Genomic DNA, 13,463 nt, shown 5'->3' with positions numbered 1-13,463 from the left:
ATAGTGTCGGGTATAATGTCCTTGTTTGTAGCAATGATGATATAATTCCAGTGGAGGAATTGAAGGATGATGATGCCCAGAAGATAGTAATATTTGATGACTTTATTTGTGAAAAAAACCAGAAACCATTGATTGATTATTTCATTCGTGGCAGACACAAAAACTGCTCTGTTATTTATCTGAGCCAATCGTTCTACAAAACACCAAAAGATATTCGACTCAATTGCTCTCATTTCTGTGTCTATGACTTTCCTAGCAGCAATGAAAGAGGTCTGATATCCCGTGAGTTGGGTGTCGAAAAGGATAAATACATCAAAGCAACCAAAGAGCCATTTTCATTTCTATATGTTGATAAGCCCATGAAAAGAATTAACAGGAATTTTTATGGAACAATATAACCAAATGATATAAATGGGAATATTCAACGAACATAGTTCATTGTCTTCTTTCACAACGGTTCCTCTTCAAGGAGCCGCTGGGCCTCAAGGAATAGGGTTTAAATTAACCCCAAATGGAAATTATGATATACAAAACAAAAAACTTGTTAATGTTAAACAAGGAGCTGATCCCAATGATGTTGTCACAAAGAGCCAAATACAATTGTTGGATAATGCTCCTGGTGATGTGCGAGCTAATAAAGCAGTAATTTACAGCAACAGTGGAAGTGTTCATACCAATAGTATTTATCTACAAGACACGCCAGACGGGGCTGGTAGCTCCAATGATGTTCGATTATTGACTGAGCATCAGTCTTATGAAAACATTCATCTTAATATACCAGATTTGAAAAACTTTGATGGCCATGGTGGACGAGCTAAAAGTGAAATAATGGTTACATCAACAGAACAACATATTACTGGACGGAAAACATTTTTTTATATTAGTGTTTTAAAACCCGATAATAACGATCAAGCGGCGAATAAAAAATATGTCGATGATGAGATTAAAAAAATACCATCACCTGATTTATCTACATATTTGAAAAAAGATGGCACTGTTGAAATGACTGGAAATCTGGATATGGGTAATCAACAAATTACTAATCTTGGAGCCAATATACAAAATACATATGATGTCGTTAATTTAGGTTTCTGTGATACTAAATATTTACAAAAAGTCTCCAATAGTGACCTCGATATGGACAATCATAAAATCAAAGATATGGCTCAACCAACTGATGATAACGATGCTGTTAATAAACACTACGTTGATCATAACTTTCTCAACAGGTTAACACCCAATGCTCTTGGTGGTGAATTAGATATGAGAGGTCATAAAATAATCGTTCTTGGAAATCCTTCCAATCCCAATGATGCTTCCACTAAAGCATATGTTGATACAGAAATAGCTAAAATACCATCTGTTGGAAGTGATTTGAGTGTATATTTGAAAAAAGATGGAAGTGTTGCAATGACTGGAAACCTTGATATGAATAATAAACAAATCAAAGATATGGCTCAACCAACTGATGATAATGATGCTACTACCAAAAAATATTTTGATGACAAATTGGAGCAAAGTCATCTTGTCAGCAGCCATAAAACAAATGAATTCAAATATCTTACAGATACCGATGAAAGCAGTTCAGAATATAATATCACAGTGAATGGAATAGCTGCTTTCAATCAATCCCCACATCAGAATAAAAAAGCTTATGATATCACATTGATTAAAGACAGTGGAAGCAATGATTACAGATCAAGGATAGGTTTCAATATTTATACTCTTGCTATTGGAACATACACAATTGTGTTTGAATTCTACCCACCAGAAATGACCAATATTCAATTATCATGTACTGCATCTGAAGCATACATCCACAAAGCTGTACAGCGTGATTTCACTGCTTATAGCAAGCTATTGGTTCAATTCAATAACAACAGCAAACAAACTCCAAATTACATCTATTTGACGATGCATGGAACAGCTACAGCGACTCCAGTACAATGTCATCTGGTTGTTTATGGGGTAAAAGATTGGTCAGATAGCGTTTATCCAGGAGTGTATGATGGCTTGGACAATGTCATGTTTGAATATAAAAATGGAGATATGGAGATGCAAGTCAATTTGGATATGAATAATAAGATTATTTCTGGTTTAATAAATCCGATATATGATTCTGAAGCAATGAATTTGGGTTATTTTACCAACTTATTCAAAACGAAATACACTGGAACTATTGCCAGTGGTGTTTTTCACAATTTCAGTATTCCTGTCTCAGGAAATATTTATTTCAATTTGTATTCAGTTGTTTTGGTAAGCAATATTCAAGTTTCAAATGCACAAATATTGATTAGGGGGAAACTGCAAGGACAAACATCAAACACTGACACATATGACAGAATAGGAAACATAATCAATGGAAGTAATACGTTTAATATGCCCAAATCAAGGAAATTCGTTAGTATTGATTCTATGTCAATATTGGATAATATTGGAGCAGGAACTGCTGTCACTGGAACTTTTGAATTGAAAATATTATACTCTAATTATTTTGATAGGTATCATGCTGACAATAAAAGTTGGTTGTCAAATATTGAAACTTCACGTGTTGTTAACGGCAACATAAAAAATGGAGTTTTTGAAAATGTACATGGTTACAATTTTGGAACATTAGGCCCGGTTAAAATAAAAAATATTGTAATTAATACAAAAAATCAATACCAAGTTTCTTTTGTCGCCATTGCTAACAGTAAAACTTTATTTTCCCATTTAATACAATTTAATATGAAAATTGGGAGAAATTTTGTAACTACAAATACAACAATCAAACCCATGATAATTCAAATGGGGATTTTTAAAAGACGTCCAGGGTTTACTTCTCCAATTATAAACAGAGAAGTCACAGGAACTTTTGAAATTTATTTATCAACACTATTAATATAATGCCATACGTTGAAGATGAAAATGGAAACCATATTCTTGATGAAAATGGAGATAAAATAGAATACACAGTAACTTATGACAACTTACCAGATGGATTCAAATATAGAGAACCAATACATCTGAATGATGATGGTCATTTGGATACAGAAAACAGACATTTGGTGATAAAAGATGGAGTTAATTCAAATAATGCAATTTCACTCCAACAATTAATTAACAACAATGAGGACATCATCAAACCATATGTTGAAACACAAATACAACAAGCTCTGGCTCAGTTTAAAGCTCAACAAGCTCAGGAAGCTGTAACGTTTCTCAACAATCAAGTTGCAATGAGAATAGGAAGAAAAAGTGGTACAATACCAAAAACAAATTACACATGGATAAAATTATTGAGTAAAGATGACATTAAAGGAATCAATACATTGCAAGAGATTATTGTGACAAACACATATATCAGGAGAAATGACAGATATCATCATTCCAAATCCGATTTGGTGTCATCATCATTTGATCAATTGGAATTCTTCTTTGATGTGTCATTTGAAAACTATTATTGCTACTTCAACAATCATCCATCTGATTGGACAATGAAGTATTTTGTTGAATATATTAGGATACAATTACCTGACAATAACCACTAGGTCGTGGACTCCGTTACTTTATTTTATAAAAATATTGTAATCAAATTGTATAATGAAAGAATTGTCAGAATTGCAAGAACACATTCGAACATCGATGATAGATTTTCACCGTAAATTGAGTCTTCCAATATTACCCAGACAGGAATGTATGATAAAAAGTATCGTAATATTCACATATTTGTATGAAAAACATTACAACACAGGTTTACCTGATGAAGTTTACAAAGAGTTAATTCATGATGGAATCGGATTAATTGGACCTGGAGATGGATGGTTAACAGCTATTCTCCATAAATTATTTGGTTGGCATCCATATATCAGGTCTCATGGAATATTACATGATGCTTATGGTCAATTTTACAACAAATATCATCATGACAAAGGATACATGTACACCATTAATGAGAAAAAAACATTCAATTGGATGAAAAAATGCATGTTTTTGGGTCAAATAACTGGTCTCTATTATTGCATCAAAAATAAGATAACCATATAATATATGCAAAAGAAGAAATTAATAATTGATTTCAATCATATTTCAAATCGATTATCAACAGAAGAAATTGATGAATTGAAAGCTTATTACATGTCATATCACAAAAAGATGTGGATGTACAAAAGTGCATACAAAAGATTCAAAAAATGGGAATTCGCTGGTAATATTTCATCCATTGTGTTTGCAACTGGTGGTATTGCATCATCGGTTGCAACCAGTGGAGCTTCATTATTGGCAATATCATCGGTGTCTGTCATAATTCAAGCTTATATGAAGCATAAAAAAGTTGAAATCAAACTTTATCAATGCCAGTATGCTTTTCAAACTTACGGACATTTATTAAATGAAATAAAAGAAATAATGAGAAATGGACATTTTGATAGAGATGATTTGACAAACAAGCTTACTCAAAATGATGATTTCATTTTGGATAATTCGCCGATTGTCGATAAATGGGGTGGCAAATATGATAAAAAATATCAGATATTCACTTATGTATGATTAATAATGTGCATGATTTTGGGGCCAATAATGTCCATAATTTTATCCCAATAAACATTGTATAATTTCATTGTTTTTTTGGATTTTGTCAACTCAATTTGGGAAGAATCAATTTTCATAAATTGCAATATTCTATGCAAAAGATATTTCAATCTGATTATTCTCTTTCTTTTACCATTGATTTGTGGCAGTATTTTGTTTATTTCAACGAATATTTTATGAATTTTGAAATTGGTTGAACACCTGATTTCAACTTTGTTTTTCAAAATAATTTGATCTAATGTATGCGACAAATGGTATTTTCTATTATACACTGTTTTCTTGTATATTTTGAACAAATTGGCATGAAAATTGATGTATTCTGTTTTGAAATCCTCACCAATCACTTGTCCACAATGAATGCAAGTCAATTGACCAGAGATATCTCGAATGTTTTGATTTTCACAACAATATGGCATATTTGATGTTTTATTGGATGATTCTTTGTGATAGTTGCAAAAGAAGCAATAATCATAGCAATGCAGGGATTGACACAGAGATGATTCCACCTGCATGGAATCATCTTTGATGGGGATTGGCATGTGTCTGGCACCCATCATACCATTCTTGTTTTTTGTTTTATGGGGCATACACCCAACAAAACATTCGAAAATTGATGAAAAAATAGTCGAAAAATAGATAAAAATACAAAAATGAAATTGAATGAAAATCGAAAACCAAGTTTTTACACAAAGTTTGAGGCACAAGTTTTTTGTCACAAATTTTGTTTACAAACGAAAATGTCCATACGCATATGAATCAAGACCATTCGGATGTAAATATCGTTTATCATCAAAACATGACAAAGATGTTTTATTGATGACAAAGCTTCCGAGTTCATGATTGTGGCTTCTGATTGTTTTCATTTGGTGATGTAATTGTTTCTCATTGAAAAGAACATCTTTGTAATCAGAGTGTTGAATTTCTTTTTTAATCACATTCTTTTTGATTCCTTTAGCTGTTTTACCACCATTATTGTTGTCTTTGATGTATGAGTACATCTTGGATCTCAAACCAACAAATTCAGTAATGGGTACACCAGCGGCTTCATCTTTGAACTTGCCAATGACTTTCTTATTTGTGGCATCAAAATATTGATGATTTGATGGATAATCCGAGTTATCAAACATTTCTTTTTTATTCCAAAAATCTTGATACACATCTTCGGCTTCAATTTCGTATGTCAAACTATCAGTATCCGTGAACAATAATTTGGCTTTGTTACCATATTTGTTTTTAACGAAATTGTAATGAAAGTCATACATGAGAGTCTTACTCAAATCAAGGATACACATACCAACGTATGCTGGTCGATTGAGAGTCAATGATTCCTTGATTTTGTGGACTGCAACCAAGTTTTCATTGAATATTTTACTGTTTATGAAAGTTGGTTTGGATGTCATTTTCATCAATTGTTTCTCATTGGTTACCAATTTGATGTCTTCCCGTTTTCTGATATTCTCCATGGTTTTACCAAACACTGAATTATTCATCAATTTGAAAAAATCTTTTTCAAAAGCATTCTTTGCATTAGTTCTTTGACGTGTATTGAAATCAATGTATGTCTTCAACCAAGGACTTTGATTAAAGGATAATACACGATAGATTTTAGTCAATTTCAAACCCAATACACGATATAATTGCAGATTACGATAATGCAATACATATTTTGATTTGTTTCGCAATGTTGGAATCAGTTTTTTGACTTGTCCACTTGTTATTCCAAATTTATCTGCAATTCTTTTACAATAATCTGACAGCATATTTGGTGTCACTTTGATTTGTTCAGCAGCACATGGATAATCATTGTGTAAATCATGTAATTCATTTGGGTAATCCAAATCAACTTCTAACAAATATCCAGTCTTATTATCTTTGGGAATCGTTTTCCAATTAATGTTTTTTATTTGTTGTTTATTCAACCATTTAAAATTCCCAGTTGGAAGATGTTGTGACATAGCCCATCCATATAGATTGTTGGCATCCAAATACATGATATGTTTACTAGGCTCATTTCTATTCCAATTTTGCATGTATTTGTTGTTTGCTTTGCCGTATCTGTTGGCAATATAACTGATTCCTCCACGCATGCCTTTTTCAACGAATTGATACATATCAACATCAGTAATTAATTCAAGTTGGACTTCAGTCATTTTCAACATTGCATCCCATGATAATCCCGGAGATGTAAAATAATGACATGGATCCAATCTATAATATTCCAAACATGTTTTCCTGAAATTTTCAAATACATCAGCCAGCAATAAAACATCAGATTTGAGATATAAATCATGGTATTCGCCCATATTTTTCAAATTAAAAGTATTCCAAACATTTTGTGCATGACTGTATTCTTCATCAGTGATATTAGTATTATTCATTTGACTGTAAAATTCATCTTTGGTTGGTAATTGAGTATCATTGAATTTATCAAAATTACTCATATAATCATACGGATAAACTCCTTTTTGTTTCATTAATTGCAGTTTTTCACCTTTGAAGACTTCATTGGTATATTTGTATGCATCTTCTGGTAGATTTTTTGCAAGATTTGCCAATGATTGATTCATAAACTGAAGACTGTCGATAAATACTAAATTATAACCCAACATGAAGGCCATGTATTTCTCCATATTATTTGGGATTACATTAATTTTGTGTTGTCTGGTTTCACCTTTTCTATCCACATAAGTATTGGTCTCAATAATTTTACCAATTTCTTGCATTATAAAATGACTATCATATCCTTTCAAATTATGAAATATTACAGGGATTTTGTTAGTTATTGTAAAATCCCTGTTACATTGATTATGGGCTGAGCCACGGAATTCTCCATTAATATGACAATGATCTCTGACACGTTTATCTGTTTTCTTGTATTTTTTACCACAAATATGACAAGATGTTGCTTTTTGGAATTTGTCTTCATCTTCTGGAGACATGACTAATGGTTTATTGAATTTGTATTTAATAGTTTGTCTGCAGTATTTGACTTCAGCAAGCATTGCCTCCATGAATTTGTAAACAGCTTTTTCTCCACGATAATATTTTATTGGTTTGGAATATTTGTCATCATAGCAGCAAACAACTTTGTAACCAAAACCGCAATCAGTGTGTTTTTGATAAGCTTCAGTAAAAGATTGTTGGTTAGATTGATTACAACCATGAATTGGTTCAGTGATTGCTTCAAAATCTGCGTATATCACGAATGGCGCTTGCATTTGTTTATTATAATTTGTAAATTTTATTTTTGAGCCAACTTCAGGCATTTTGATTGATTGTTCACCATTGATTTCAATACATACTTCCTTGTGTTTCAACAATATTTCTTCCTTGGAGAAACATTGAAGGCAATGCATACAAAAATGTTTCTTATTTTTATTTCTTGTTTTTCGATACATAAATCTATTAAAACTTTTAATATAAACATAATGTTTGTTTTCATCATCTGAGATTAACAGCAAATTCAATACATCATCAAACTTTTCTTTTGAAACATAAATTGGATAAGTTTGTTTGTTTTCATAACCGAATACGTTGATGTTGATATTGTTTTGTGTTTCAACTTTGTTATATTGTTTGACTGAAACAGGGAATTCAATTCCTTGGTAATCCAATTTTTCGACAAATGCTTTATCAGTTTTTTTGATTCTTTGTGGATTGTCATTTCGTGGATTCAAATGTCTGATGTGACACCATCGAAAGCATTCATTGTCTTTATTCTTAAGATTTATCAATCCACATTTGTGATGTTGAAGTTCAGTTGGAAGTTTAATGTAAGAACTTCCAGTAAGAGGCTCATATTTGATAATATTGATGTAATGTCCATTGATTGATTTAATTATCCAAGCTGAACCTTCACTAATCCATTTGTGAATATCATTCATAATTTGTTCAACATTAACATCCAAAGATTCTTGAAAATCATTGGCATTAGTTATTGTTTTTGGTTTACTATTAAAATATCCAATTCTGGAGACAGTTTGGTTTCCTTTTTGTTGTTCAAAATAAATTGTCAAAGTTTCAATAAATTTAATTCCTTTCATTTGAGTTAATAATTGTTTCATAAAATGAGCAATAGCTAATCTGGTTGAACTCATTTGAATCAAAGGATCTGTTTCATTTTTAATTCCAACATCATAAGATTTTGTATATCCCTTGAATGCTCTTGCAACTTCTGTGATTTGGGTTCTTTGTGTTGGGATTGGAGTCACTTTCTTCATTCTTGGTGCTGCTTTGGGTATTAATTGATTATCAAATGATACTTTTTTCACTCTGGGTGCAGCTTTGGGTTTATCAGCAAATTGAATCGGAGGTGGAATTATGTTGTTTCTTGGTTGAACAATTGGTCGATCTCTGAATTGCATTGGCGGCTTGATGATTGTATTCTCATAATCTTTTACCATTTGTTTGACTGATTTTCGTGGAAAAGGAATTGGAGTAACTTTCTTGGTTCTCGGCATTGGAACCGGTTTTTGTTTTTCAAGTAAAAGTGTTATTAATTGATCTTTTGTCAATTTTTCTAAATTAGATTTGTTCATAATATTATATATGTTAGATTATTTCTATTGGGTGTGTTTGGGGTTTGTGGTAAATTAGCTAATAACTGACGATTACCAACATCAGTTATGCCAGATATCAGTGGAACATCTGGCAGGTTCCTTTTTCGTGTTACTTTATTGTGGGACATGCCCTGAATACTCAATGTATTGAATACTCAGGGAATATTTACAAAAAATTACCAAAAATTAATTTCTAGAAAAATGCATATCAGTTCTTTTATTAATTCGTTTAACCATTCTATTGAATGCTTTGTCAATAGCTATCTTTTCCTTATCTGAAAGTTCAGAGTCGTAATCAATGTTTGAATTAACATTTTTTGCTAATTCCTTAACAACCTTCATAGAAGATTCCATTTGTAAATTATCAATTCTATTATCATCTTTTATCCCATTAATATGAACGATAACAACATCATTTGGTAATACACCATTAAAACATTCGTAGACAAATCGATGAAATGCAATAGTTTTTTTAGGTAATGGTGATTGATTCAAAGTAATTCTTCGTGAACCATCTTTTATTTTTGACCCCATTAACAATCTTTTAGTTTTCATGTTTAATAATTGCCCATCATTAGATGATGCATAATTAGTGTACATAGGATGTATATAAAATATTTTATCATTAATATTAATAGTCTTTGCGATTGGTTTTTGCTTAAATGATTGAACACCAACAGATTCAACCATATCTGGATTTTGCGTGGACGGAGTACCAGATCGGCTCCTTTTATCGTGTTTTCTTGTTTGTGGCATCAAGGCCTTCAATTCCATTTAATTTTCATGAAATTGGAGGTCTCATAATTTTCGCTAATTTTTATTTTTTCACTTTTTTTCTCCTTAAAAATTATACGAGTTTTGTCTTTAAGCCCTTTTGGTTTTCAAATTCATGTCAAAACTGTCTTCCAAAACCACATCATTCATAGTCAAATCAAAATGTTGATTAAATTAGCCTTGTATTCAACATCATTAATCCCTGTAAAGTGGAAAATCAGTGTCGTCCATATCGTGACACATTCTGTAATACATCTTATTGATTAACTTATTTTCTGTCCTGGTAAATTCGCAATCATTGTCTTCCATTGGTGGAAATTCCATTAATCTATTGACTGTTTGCAATTCTTCTTCAGAGTATGAGCTGTTAAAAAAGGCTTTTCTGGCTTTGTGCATGTGTTTCATATTTTCAGAGGCTGTCACCAATTGCAAATTTTCAATGAAATTGTCTTGACGGTTGGAATTGATGTGATTAACTTGCAATCCAGGTGGAATTATTGTTTGATTTACGGCCTCATAGACGAATCGATGAGCGGGGCATGTATTGTTACGTCCCGGAGAAATTATATAATAGCCGTTCTCAGACAAATATCCTTTTCTGGGTTCTAATCTTTTTCGATTGATAATATAACCATCAACTGAGGCTCCATAATTCTCAAATGTTGGATGAATAAAATATGTTTTATCATTATGATCAAATTGGTTGTTCATATAAATTAGATTAGATAATTTTTCACAACCGGTTATAACCGGTTTTTTTCTTCATCATTCAAATCAGCGATTGATGAGTTGGTTGGATTTAATCGATGATTGTTTGTGAGTTGGGGATCAGTTTGGTGTCATTTATGAAAAACCTAAATTTAGGTTTTTGAGAAACCGAGGAAAAAAATTTAGGTTTTTTGAAAACCGAGGATTTAGGTTTTTAGGTTTTTGACGTCTCCGTTGCAGGAGTTAGGGTTGAATTCAAAGGCTGAAATAGTATTTTATGTAGTTATTGGGGTGAGATAATGTGTGGTTTATGGCGTCTCCGTTGCAGGAGTTAGGAAAAATATTGGATTTGTATGGGATTTTTTTATCATTTTTTGAAAAGTGGGCTGATACCCTCATATATCTAACTACTCCCGGGAAGCACTTTATGTGGCTGGCATTTAATTATTTTCAATCTACTCTCACTGTATTCTTGTCAGTCCACTGCAGGACTCCAAGTTTTATTATTTCGGCATTCATAGGTGGTGATAATAAGAGATATTTTGGACTCCTCCAAACATATTACTTAAATCAGTTTCTAGTATCGAGAACGTCTATATCCACACTTAACGTTGTATAGGAGATCTCAAGGAAAATATAAAAAGTGACTGATTGAAATTGAGTTCATTTGGTCAAGGGTTTAGCGGCAGCATAATATGAAATTCCCGTTACGATCCGGTGGCAAGTGGTCAAGCATCCAACAGAGATAAAGATTGCGAGAAGTCTCTTTTTTGCTTGAAAATCCTCGGGGAAGAACGCAAAAAAAAACTGAGCAAGCACGAAATTCTAAGCGCGAGAAGCTCGAGCGAGAGGGAAAGCAACGAGTAGCGCGGGCGCAGTTAGCAGAGCTATTCTATGCGGGCTACTTAAACTGAAAATGTATAGTTAATAAGCTCGCTCGCTCGCACACACACGCACACACATACTCACCTTTGGCAACTTGTGAGGTCTGTGTTTCCATACACCTCTTGTGAGGACCCCCCCCCCCCCCCCTTCAATTGGAGGTATAAAAAAAAATACGAATGTTTGGTAGCTTATTTGCCCATCTCTTTAAACTTTTTGATTGCACTTAAAGAAATTTCATTTTTTTTTTGTCGGGTCTTTGTTATGAGGACCTGCCCATTACTCAACTGTGAATACTTATGGGTACTGCTTGCCATACAATTCTTATGGGGACATACTCACCTAACTTGTGAGGTCTGTGTTTCCATAAACCTCTTGTGAGGACCCCCGCTTCTATTGGAGGTATCCAAAAAAATATATGGATGTTTGGTAGCCCGTCTCTTTAAACACTTGATTAGAGTTAATTCAATTCAATTCAATTTTATTTTTCACACGTACAACGAGATTCAATACAATACATAAAAAACAATAAACATTTATATTACAAAGGAGGATTAAAAAGAATTAGGATAAATTTGTTTGGTTTAGTGTGAGCAGTGCCCAAAGGAGCATGCTGCTTTCGAGTTAGGCACTGCTTACGATGGAAGACAAAATTATTTCGGTGGAAGAGAAATTATTTGAAAAGGTTTGAAAAAGAAAAAGAGCGTGTTTAGCGAACGGATGACGGTGGAGAACTCTACATTACTTTTGGTTAAGGAAATTTCAATTTGTTTTGTGGGGTTTTAGTTATAAGGACCTGCCGGTTACCAACTTTGAATGTTTATGGGTACCCATGCAATTCTTATGGGGACATAATCATCTAACTTGTGAGCTCTGTGTTTCCGTGCTTGTTTTCCTGTCTCTTTATATAGTCAAGACATTTGCTTCCTCGGGTTTCACTAACTCTCCAAGAGGAATTTCTTGCTAAACTTATGTGGACATGATATTACACAACTACTTATGGGGACTACTGTAAACGTACGATAATATTTAGCTTTATTTTACTATATTATTTTTACTCTTCGCTACAAGCCTAAATATTAATTCACTTTCTTGTATTACATTTTTGCTTCATAGAAACTGAGTTCTTAGTATATTCGGTAATTAACTTTTCAATTAGGGAAAACACCACCTCAAAAAACTTATCTTTAAAAAGACTTACTGCTTCCTTTAGAAAGTGTTTTCAGCTGTGAAATTGGAAAATGATATAGCCTATCTTTAATGAAAGTTTGTTTTGGGCTCGTGCTCACTCACATCTTAGAGCCGGAGTTCGCATAATGATCAGCTTAGCGAACCTCATTAAAATCCAACTTCGTTTGCACACTTTAACACCTTCTAGGTCCTTTGTTGCCAACTCAATCGTTTTCAGTTGAATTTTTACCTTTCTTTTAGCCTTAAACTAAAATCTGCTTCGACAGGATTTAGGAAAACTTGGTTACTTTCTGGCAAGCAGTTTGAATTGCTGTATTGGAATTCAGCCTTTCAGATATCTTAGGTTTTCCAAATTTTTTGCACGAACAAAGAAACCTTACCTAATACAAACTGGACGTTTACCTCTCACAAACAACATTAGGAAAGTCCCCACACAATGGCAAACAGGATGTGAGTACCGCGGAATTACGTGAACTTTAAGTGAGTGGAAGAGGTGAAAGAACAAGCCAGAATTTTATCTCAGGTAGAGAAGGCTCATAAGAAGAGTAATTTACTGTAATTATACACTTTTCATCCAGCTATTTTAAAGTCAATGCCTATATTTAATTCAATTTGATGTTCCATATCATTCTGAGCCAATTATGCCAAAGATTGAAGGGATCAGACAAAATGTTTTTTTTTTACGGAACTCGGTCAGGTCTCACGCGAAACGGACGGGTGTTTCACCTAATTGCCATAACAAATTTTTGTATAGAGAAACAAAAAAAAAATACTGTCTGC

Source organism: Pavona decussata, unplaced genomic scaffold (assembly GCF_977016875.1).
Source record: "Pavona decussata unplaced genomic scaffold, jaPavDecu1.1 SCAFFOLD_184, whole genome shotgun sequence".
In the NCBI taxonomy this organism is placed as follows: domain Eukaryota; kingdom Metazoa; phylum Cnidaria; class Anthozoa; order Scleractinia; family Agariciidae; genus Pavona; species Pavona decussata.
The sequence above is the reverse complement of the archived record's forward strand: the minus strand, read 5'-3'. Positions refer to the sequence as shown.